The sequence below is a fragment of the Phaethon aethereus genome (assembly GCF_964289735.1).
Source record: "Phaethon aethereus genome assembly, chromosome: 2".
NCBI classification, from domain to species: Eukaryota; Metazoa; Chordata; class Aves; order Phaethontiformes; family Phaethontidae; genus Phaethon; species Phaethon aethereus.
In genome coordinates this window covers 147,411,756-147,420,999 of record NC_138582.1, presented here as the reverse complement: position 1 = coordinate 147,420,999, position 9,244 = coordinate 147,411,756, and positions in this window count along the sequence as shown.

Below are 9,244 nucleotides of genomic sequence, written 5' to 3'. Positions count from 1 at the left end.
GAGCCCAGCCGATGTAAACGTGTATGCTGTATGCATGAACCTTGTGTTCTTTACTTTCCACATGTAAGGGATAAACAACATACTGTAGTAGAAATTAGCATGCAGGAGTAAGAAATATAGGATTTTTTTGTGACAGGATTTCAAGCTTTGGAAGGCAACTATATGACATAAACGTCAAACAAACAAGGATTACATCTTTTTTTTAACCTTACATGTTTATAGTATCAGTATACAAATTGTATATATGTAAACATTTGATAATGTCAAAAATAGCTGTTATACATAAGTGTATTTTGCCAAATGCCTAAAGAAACAGTCATGACTAACATCACACTTCAAATTTTCTAATATTACGAGCAGACAACTTTGGAAATACAGAAAGTACAGTACTGTAAAACCATATCTCTCAGAAACTGGTGTTTGACCAAAATCTATACTATCTTTTCAGTATCTTACACTGTCTTGACAATCTCAGTTGTATGGCAGACTGCAGAAACCAGTACAGCAGCACTTTGTCTTAAATCATCGTAAGAGGAACCAGCCAAAATGCGTTGCTCAATGAGATAACCTGGGTATCCTCTCACAGGTGTGATCAAGAATGACTCGGCAGATGACAGTCTTTAAATAATGAGCAGTCCAAGCTTACTGGACATTTGGGAATACTTCTAAGTAGTCAGTTCAGGGTGTGGTAGTGTGAAGTCCTTCCGGTGAGAGTTGCTGTGTATTTTTGATAGAGCATTTCAGGCACTGTTTTAGATGACAAGGTACAGCTTATGAGAAGTATAATGGTTTCACTGCACTACATAACAACAGTGCTGGGCAAGTGGCCAGTTTCATTACTGTCTTCTTATTTGTTACTGGAATCGCCTTTACCAAGTGCTTGAATGCTATGCTTGCTGCTCCTGAAGCCCCCTTGACAATTTTGGGGGCTTTAAATGGGGTACAGGGGAGTTTGGGAGGTGGCAGGGATGACCATGTTGAATGAACCCTTTACCATGGAGATGTTAATCTTGTGTGTAAGTGGATGGTTAGATTTGTAACACCTGAGACTCCTAAAGGTTGTTGTAAAACAAATGCCTTTTGATTGGAAATTTTCAGTCAGTAAGAAACTGGACCACATATAATCAGTTTATAATGCTCCAGCTTTCCACAATAGAGTAATTCTTAGCTTCAGGTAGTACCATTGCAGAATAAAACACCCGATTCTGTGTGGTGCAGTTGAATACCTTGCCCAACAGCTGTATGATCAATTAGATATTATTGTGATGGGAACATCTACAGTGTTTCTGAATCTTCTACCTCTTTCATGTATTTCCTTTAATAAGTGAACCCAACACATGCAGCCTTTTAATATATTTTTTTAACTTTTAAGTCTCTCGATAAAGTCAAATATATGTAAGATTAAATTAAGAAATGTTTAAAGATGTCAGCAACTGTAAAGTATGTAAGATTTTTAGAAGTGCTATATTTTATGATTAGGCTGTGTGTTGGATTATGACAAAATATTGGCCTTGGAGTTCAAATTATTTTCTTTCACAGTCAACAGGTTCTGGTAAGTATTTTGGAGAAAGACAAATATGAGTGAGTGCAAGTGGATGCAGGTAGAGCATCTGGAAGGAGCCAGTCACTTGTAATTGCTTTAGGAAAAGATTCTGCACTTTTGTGAAGAGTAGATACCTGTCAGCACTGAAGAATATTTTTTGCAAAGATTTACTTTGAGTGTAGGTAACTGGATTGAGGATAGTTGGTAGCGTATAGCTCATGAAATTAGGGCCTGAGCCATAATCACTTGACATCAATATGTCTTTTATTGATTTCACTGGACTTTGAGCAGGACCCTCAAGGAGTTCACCCACATTAGGATATTATGCTAACCCGATAGCCGCTGTGTTACTCTGTCGCCTGGAAGCTGTTTTTCTCTCCCATATTAGTATCTTGTCTTTAGCAACTGGACTGTTCATCATGTGCCTTTTATGATATGTTGTTTGGATACAAACTAGTGTGTAATTTGGAATAATCCTGTTAGGTTTCTGTGCATATTTTACATTTACCACTGTTTACTCTTCCCTTTCCATTTTGCCTTATCGAGAGCAAGATTGGGCAGACTGAACTGGATATTAACATACTGGCTCTTTGTGTAATGGTCACAGCTTCTTGTTTTGCAAACAAATGGCTCTCCTGACTGTATTTTCAATGTAGTATGTACTTTCGGCTTCACTCTTGGTATAGTTAATTTGTCGCATATGATGATAAAAGTTATATGTGTAGTGTAACTTCAGCAGTCACTTTCACATTTAGAGATACGTAGTGACTAGAAGTCTAGTTATGAGCACTAAGTTTAAGTTAAATAAATGCTGACTTTCACTTTGATGGTCTAGACTGAGAACGTCACAGGATTTTGATTTTTGGCAAAATTTTGCCGAGAATTTTGCATCAGGTTGGTAACTTGGAGACCTTGTTGTCATAGCACAAAACCTGAACTGGTAAGGCTGTGTGAGCCTCCAAAGCCAGCAGAGGTCGAAGAGAGAAGTTGTTTGCTTACGTTCTGTGGGTAGTGTGCCGTTGGAAAGCTGCCAGATTCATAACCTTGAAGACTGCAAATATTTTTATCTACTGTAGTTAGTTACACTGGCAATAGCAATATGAATTGCCACATAATACCTCATCCAGACTAAAACAGAGTACTTGTGTTGTCAGTAAGATTGCTCAGTCATTTTGACTCATTGAGACTCTTGCTTTTATTTTTATTTTAATAAATGAACTAGTTATTGCCAGCTGTGCTGTAGATGCCTGTTGAAGTGGGGAGGTTATCTTCTGAATACATTACAAGTAATTGTCCATGTGAGCATAGGACCTGCAAGATGACGGTTATGTATTTCAATGTGTGGGAGAAGAATCTTGTATAATTTAAAATAAAATTAATATGACCAACTGATGGAGACTGGAAAATAGAGATCGTATCCAAATAATACTGCTGCACAGTGAGTCCACGGTTTAAAATTCTGAATTTGTTGACATAAGAACTTCAGTAATCCGTATTACAGACTTTTGGTGAACATACTCAGGCAGTTTACCAGAAATGGTTGTGATTGATTGATAACTTACATACAATTTTATTGTATTTAACTAAGTAGTTTTATAGAGGTTGTTCATTTTATACAGCCTATCTCTGCGTAAGTTGTGAACTTAAGTCACTACTTGCCAGTTACCTGATTTGAAGTGTGACTTGACTTTGAAGGTAGCTGCTTCCAAATGACTTCAGGGTTTTGTTCCTGATTTGTGAGCTGTTGAACCTGCTAAGCTGATGTACCCATGAGATAGTTTTGATTGTGCTAATGAACAAATGGGCGTTTGGGTTACAGCCCAAATTAAAACCAGAAAGAAATTGTATCAATAGTTAGCGTACTGAAGTCCTCTCACCTGAATCCCTGTTGCTGGTTTTAAATTAACTGAGTGGTCTTGTCAACACCAGTGTGACAACTGTTTTCAAAACCAGAGCTAAGAATAGGTACGTACACTATTACAGGCATGCATATACTACAAATTCTGACCAAATTTGCAGTTATTTCATTGCTTAATGAATAGGATAGGATGTAACGTGAAAGGATGAGACTCTCTAATGCTATGGGATAGCAGGTTAGCTCTTAGGACTTGCTCTGTTATTGAAGCCCATACATAGCTGTTTTAAGCAAACTTACGAAACTCCAGCGTAAAACTCAGCAAGCTCCTGTTCTCTTCCATCCCCTTTCCACTCCTAGTGAAAAGCATTTCCATGAATGACAGCTACATCCATTAACAGCCTCCTGTGTTGGTTGTCTAAGATCGAAAAACTGCTTAGTCGCCTTTCCACACAATGGCTTGAATAAGGTCTTTCCAGCGCTGTTAATACATCGTCTACTCTTGCGACAGTGTAGGTGACGGAGCCACATGTCTCGTGCAATTTGCGCTGGTAGAACCATTTGGTGGCTCAGTCATCCTGTGTCTTTCTCACCCTCTAGCATTGTTGAAGCCTAAGCCTCTTTAATCACCGAGTCTGTGAACCCAAAATTTGCGCTGTGTCCTAGTTCTCTTGCTCCAAGTCTGAAGATCATACATTTCTTTAAGTTACTGGAGTAGCTGTAATCATTAGCAGGCTGTTTAGGCCACTGTTACCAACCACAGTGTGAGGTTATTTACCTCATTTTTAAAGAGCTTGAGCATTCTGGTCTTCTCTGAACCCATTTTTTTGCCCAGAATGGCTATCTATCAGACTGCTGAGCTGATGACCTGCTATTTGCATGGCTTACAAACCATATACCATTTATCAGCAATATGGGATTTGACTTTGATCAGATTTCATGGACACATATGAATAAACTGCACGCATGTACAGCTTGTCTTCACATGACTGCATGGTGGGGTGATGTTCCTGTGTGTACATAACTATTAGGCTAACGGAGCAGGAAAAAAAGAAAACGGTGAAACTGATTGTGTAGACATAATTGCAATACAGTAGGACTGTTAAGTGTGATTTCACCAGAAACGGGAAATGAAGTAATATTTCCTATCACCTACACTAAAACACTCCTTTGACCCGAGTATTTTCCAAGTCAGCTTACAAAAAACACTTCTGGTGCCTCAGGTATGGATGCTGATGTAAACTAAAGCTTTGGAAGCAGTAGCTCGTACACCCAGCACATGGTATCTTGTCATTCCACCAGTTTTCTGCAACTATTTAGAAAAGCCCTACAACAGTCAATATTAAAATGTTATCATCTCAGCCAAGTAACCAAGACAAGTGGTAAAAGTAAGTTCAGAACACACAAATGTGGTGGTTCGCTCAAACTTGAGAACCTTGGTACCTGACTTCAAAATTGTCTCACGTAGCCAGGTCTGGTGGTTTTAGTTCTCTAAAATCCTATCTACACGGGTTTCAAAATCACTTTAGCTAAGCCAGTTTTAAATTGTTTAAAACTTCTGCTACATAGACAGGCTGCAGTTGCAGTACCATTCAGAACGAGATGAGGAACATTGGGGAAAGTAAACACAGAGCAGTTAAAAAGAAACACATTCTCTAAGGGAGAGATTACAGGTGTCTTTCTTACACTGTTTTTAATTACCAGAGCATAAAATGTCAAAGCAACAAGCTATTTTTTTTTCTGTTTCTGTATTCCTCTGAATAAAAAAATAAAGTTTTGGTTAAAAAAAACCTTAACATGGGGCCTTAAGACCTTATATATTCTAACTTTAGCATGGAGAGTCTATTTTTACAACCACGTTAGAAATTCTGTATATAGGCCTGACTGACCTTGTAAGTATAGTGGTGCTAGCAGCTAAACATGCAATATTGTAAGGCTCGGTATAACAGTAAATGCTGATTTATTTTGATTATTGGTACAAGGACTCCTGCTCACTGCCTGTGTAGAGACTCTGCATATTTTGTGCTTGGAAATACAGTCCAGAATATATTCAAACTGTGAATATATAACCTAATTTTTCTTTTCTTAGGGGTAAAGATATATTACAATAGGTAGTGTTTTATATAGAATACAGTACTTATTTTTATTGTTGCATAAATGCAAAGTATTTTTTTCAGAATAGCAAAGCATTACAGAATTTTTAATCTGTTGGAGAAAACACTATTTACAGTATGCCCAGTTCTTTCAGCAAAGCTTTTGGGGTGGTATATACCAATCGGCTCTACCAGCTTCATTTTGTGCTAATCTTTGGCATTGCTGTAAAAAAAAGCTATCTATTTTTTCACTCATGCTAGCCCTTATTGGCACAACATTTAGAGAGGCAAGGAGAACCATGTTTCACCACTGGGGTTGGGCTAGTATTGGCAAAAACAACCAATCTTCATCATATTGTTGTCTTTGCTAGTTAAAATCCTTTAAAAATCGTACCTGATGTAATAGAAACATAAGATTTTGACAAACACCAAAACGAAGCATTACAATTTGCAGCTTTCTAGCTTTGAGTGTGATATTTTTGTCATAAACATTACAGGCATTGGGCTGTTGAAGTGAATGAATCTGGCTTTCCTGTAGCTCAACAAAACATTGCTTTTTATAAAATCAGATCATTGTAATTTGGGGTTCTAAATTCCTGCTCACTTTTAATAACAGCATCACAGTATCCACTTCTGTGAGAATATTTAATACAAATGCCTGTGGTTTTCAATGTTACTAACATATTGTAACATCAGTAAAGTGACTTTCAATGACAAAGACTGTTGTGTGTATTTTGTTCTCGTAAGTCCTTATATTTATCACTTCCTGTTTTATAGGTCTCTGTAAAAAAAAGATGCTGCATGCATGGCAAAAAAAAGGCTAATGGCCAATAGAATAGAATACAGATGCGATTTTTCAAATTCCAGGGTTGAAAATGATCCTGTGAGCTTTCCCGTCTTTGTCTTAGGTTCCTACTGTTCCCAAGGCAAAATTACTGTTAAAATTTTATTTATTGATTTATTTAAAATAATTAAAAATTCATCTAAAATTATTGTTCCTTAGGTTTGCATGTCTGAGGGCAACTTAGAAAAAAAATCTAAACTATGCACAATTGTTTGCCCAAAGGTTAAGAGCAACCACCCCACTTACTTAGTATCGTATAAGCATCCTTCCCAGTATGCCTTTTGGGAAAAGAGAAACCCTTAATTCTGAGTTACAGATAACTGTTTCCCTAAAGCAGGAAATTTGCATATTCAGATTGCCCACTGAATCAACTCTTAATGAGGAAGCAATTTTCACACAGGTTCCAAGTGGCTTTTTTTTAGCTAGATGACAGCAAATTCTGTATTCATTCCTTAACAACTGTATTATTATCTTAGTTTATGTCTAAACATGAAAGATGATTAATCCTATCAGTCCCTGTGAATACCATGGATTTTTGAAATGCGTACGGAGAACAAGCAATTCTTCCTTGGATGAGCTAGAATTTATTCCTGGGTTTGGAGCAATCCCTTTCCCAGTTTTCTCTGTTTTGTGTTTACAAGAAGATCCCTGAAGAAAACCCTATTGGTTCACACTGATGTTCTCGGAGCATTTTACTGCCCAGTAGCTGGCTGGTGCCAAAACAGTAATTCATCCTGGGGAAATAAACTGAGAAAGGCATAGCGTGTTTGTTACCGTCCTCTTCTTTCATTGCTCCAGACACCTGTTATGCTTCTCATTAAGAAAAAGTACTGCTCCCCCCCCAAACCTAAGTATGCAAAGTAACTTAAACACATTTTTCAAGCCAAGCTTTTATTTGTAGGCACAATTTTACTCCCACGTATTATTTCATCAATAATTCTCATGACTTTTTGCATAACTTCATACTTGTATAGTAGTGTGGAACTTCCGTGGCATCTCAGATAATTTAGTAAGTTACAATTATCTACAAGAATGTTATATTCATTGTTGCCTGATGTTTTCTTTCATTAGTAGTTTCAGGTCTGTCGTGGGTGGAGAATTGGAAGAGCAAAAGCAAAAAAAAATTGATCAAGGTAAAACGGCTTAATGAGTGGAGGGAAAAAGTGGGGAAAGCAAGCCATGCAAAAGCAATCACTCACCACATGCCCAACCAGTCCCGAAGCAACAGCTATTTTGGAGAGACTTACCCACCCCTGCCGCAGGTTTACTGCTGAGCATGACGTTATGGGGCATGGAATATCCTTTTGGTCCACTCGGGTCAGCTGCCCCCCTCAATTCCTCCCAGCCTCCTGCCCACCCTCAGCCCACTCACTGGGGTCCCAGAGTGAGAAACGGAGAAGGCCGCGATGCTGTGCAAGCACTGCTCAGCAACAGCTAGAACACTGCTGTATTATCACTGCTGTTTTAGTCACAAATCTATACCACAGCACCCTACAGGCTGCTATACAGAAAATTAATTCCATCCCAGCCAAAGCCAGTACAAGACCAGAAACACAATTAAGCAGAAGTGTGAGAGAAACGTGTGGGTAATGTGTATTTTGGTAAAGATGTCTCATCTTTTTTACGGTAAAATTAACAGTGGATGAATATTGTATTTATGCAAAATGGTCTAATCAAAACTCTCCAGGAAGAACAGGCTTTGCTTCATACTCGGCTTACTAACTTTGTCAGCTGTCAAAAGTTCTGAACTACAGCAAATCTGATGTTGGCTACTTCAGTCAGACAAACCCTTATGGACTTTGATCATTATGTTAGAAATGCTTTCTGTAGCATTCCTTGTGTCTTTCCCAACTTCGTGTGCAACGGGACAGTGTACAATTATCAGAATGGGGAAGTATAGCCACATCTACACCTTTAAAATTCATTTTTGAGGCCAGAAAGAGAAACAGTTAGGGAATGAAACTAGAAGCGATATGCAAAGGGGATTGTGACTTTAAGTAGTAAGGACTAGTTGCTTCTTTAGGTGAGATGAGCTAGCTTTGCCTTTACAGCCTAGAAACAAGACCTAGATTTTAGACTATTCTTAGCAAGCTAGGGTATAAAACAGTATCTTCAAATAAGATTTCTGCTCTGAGGATTATTTCTGTTGTTTGTCCAGTGCCATATACACATATGTATCTATATATGCACATGCATGTATAGTTTTGCTTTCATTCCTTAGTGCAAAGGTTCCTCCCCAACAGTGCTCTAAACCACTAATGTAAGAGAAATACTCCTTTTAACATTCTTCAGACATGCTTTGCATTTACAAGGCTAGCAAAAATTTGTATCAGTCCTCTGTGGTAGGTAGAAGTGACCAATGTTAACAGAAGTTTTTTCCAGTAAGTTTGAACTGCCTCCATATAGTTATGCCGCTCCCTCTTCCCATACAATGTCAATCTTCCTCTAAAAAAAAAAAAAAAAATCAACCAAAAAACCCCACCAAACAAAACCCTCTTTTTTTCCCCCTGAAAAATCTCAGGCAAAAAAGGCTTGCTTTTCTGTATCTGCTTTCATGTAAATTCTACAGTGTTAGTAAATTACTTCTGTGATCTGAAATAGTAATCTGGCAAGAATTTTCTGAAGTGGGGTTTGGCCCTTGTATGTTAGTTGGCATATGGAGGCAGGAAAGGCTACTGGTTAGGGTTTAAAGTGGAGGAGATGATAGAAACATTGATTTAGATGTGACTGAAGTCTGGCAGCTTAGAAGTTTATTGTTAAAGGGAAGGTTAATGTATAAACAGACACAGCGTAGTTTTTTGTATGTTTAAAAGTAGTTTATATAGTGACACAAACAGAGCAAGAATCTTACTGGAGCATAAGCCCCCTATACAAAAGCACACTGCTAGAAGAGTTCTCTGCCATGTTTT